Source organism: Rhagoletis pomonella, unplaced genomic scaffold, assembly GCF_013731165.1.
Source record: "Rhagoletis pomonella isolate Grant_MI unplaced genomic scaffold, Rhpom_1.0 Rhpom_scaffold_00006, whole genome shotgun sequence".
Lineage (NCBI taxonomy): Eukaryota > Metazoa > Arthropoda > Insecta > Diptera > Tephritidae > Rhagoletis > Rhagoletis pomonella.
Window position 1 is genome coordinate 61338987 of NW_023458560.1, and position 1807 is coordinate 61340793.

Genomic DNA, 1807 nt, shown 5'->3' on the forward strand with positions numbered 1-1807 from the left:
ATTGTTTTATGAAACAATTGTAAGTCCATAGAACTACTTGAGCGCTTATGAAAAGGGACGGACTAAATAGTTAATTACAATGAATGATTAGTCACTGTTAACAAACTTTTTTACACACATACATACATAGATATTAGTTATTTTCAAACGAACTGTGTATTAGTTTTAATGAAAAGTCAAAGAAAATTTACAACAAGAAAACTCCAAACAAAATGAATATTTTATGTAAACTCTCCACATTTCACACTCCATAATTAATCGAATTACACTCGCAAGTAAAACAATGCCCGCACTTTCGAAAGAGCATCCAAATTGTCTGTCCACTGCACATGCCGGTGTCAATGTCATGCAACCCAACAATTAAATTAACGAGTAACAAGCGCTAAAGCCAAAAAAGAACAACAACAACAGCAGCAACAGGCAGAGCGACAGCATTGTAAAGTCATTGTAAATGATACTGCAACCATGCTGCTGATGCTGACAAAGAGGCTATAATCAAATTGTTTTAGTGGCCACAGTGAACATTTTTGTGTGGGAGATTGGCAAAGTTTCGTCGGCCGGCAATGAAGAAAAGAAAAGGAGGGTTAGAGAAGCAAGCGTTGCAGAAGGGAATGGCCATTGCAATGTGCCAGATTCGTATGCAAAACATACAGCCATACATACATACTTACACATATACCCACATACTCCCACACATTTTCAGTAATAACCGAGTATTTGTGCCAAAATGTAGTTAACAGCAATGGCTGTCATTGGCAGTAACCAGGAATGTCTCACAAGCGAGTTTCGGTTTACTACATAGTAAAAAAACACATAAAAAAAACACCAAATAAAAGTATGTACACAACTTCGCCCACACTCGCCGAATTCGCCAAATTCGCACAGGCAGACATTCAATGATTTTCGTAGGTTATGCAGCAGACTTGCTGACTCGACGCAATTTTGTTTGCCAAGAAATGAGACGTACCCGCAAAATACTTAGCTGAGCTGTGCTGAATAATCAAATGCTGGAATTGTAACGCGACACACATATGACAATATTTATGTAAATATATTTATATGCCGGTCTATAAAAGTGAATTTGAAGGGCGCCAGGACAAATTGCGTATCTAAACAAATGCTTAACCTTTCCACTTGCACAACTTAACTGTTAAGCATAGGCTGCGAATTTAGCTCCCTCAATTAATCGTTTTATACATATTTTGATGTACATATACTACTTTGGAGCAAGAAGTGCCGTAAAATACCGAAAAAGTCGCGTAAGATCCCGAAAGGTGAACGATGAATGCCAATTAAATTTTGACAAAACCCCGGAAAAGGCAATAAAGTTTCCGAAAACTCCCTAAAATTAATTAAAGCACGAAGAATCCCCAAACAGTTCCAAGAAGTCCCGAAATATCCCACAAAACTCCGAAAATTAAAATATGAAGAAACCGGTAAAAATGTAAAAAGCCGCAAAGGTTACCGAAAATACGAAAAAATCCCGAAAAGTAAAACATGTATCCCGAAAAAATTCCGAAATGTCCCCGAAAGACACACAAAAATTTACGAAAAATCACGACACCTTGAAATAATATCCGGAAAACTAAAACACGAATCCCGAAACAAAATTCCCAAAAACCCCTTAAACATCCCAAAAGTTCCCGAAAAGTACTGAAAAGACCCCTTAAGATTCCTAAAAGTACCCAAAACCTGAATTTCGAAAAGATTGCGAAAAATCCCTACTCAGGGGAGTTTCAGCACTTTTCCGTATTCTTTGCATTTAACTTCTCGGTATTTATGTGGTATTTTCTCGAGGCTTTTTTTT

General features: G+C 37.2%; 2 protein-coding genes across 4 annotated transcripts in view; both read left to right on the top strand.

The window, feature by feature from the left end:
- The window catches only part of LOC118741033 (threonine--tRNA ligase 1, cytoplasmic), a 575984-nt gene that overhangs the window by 383729 nt on the left and 190448 nt on the right, over nt 1-1807 (top strand). The window lies entirely within an intron of this gene.
- Nucleotides 1-1807, top strand: part of LOC118741032 (apoptosis-resistant E3 ubiquitin protein ligase 1) — a 116615-nt gene that overhangs the window by 53487 nt on the left and 61321 nt on the right. The gene's annotated exons all lie outside the window — the stretch shown is intronic.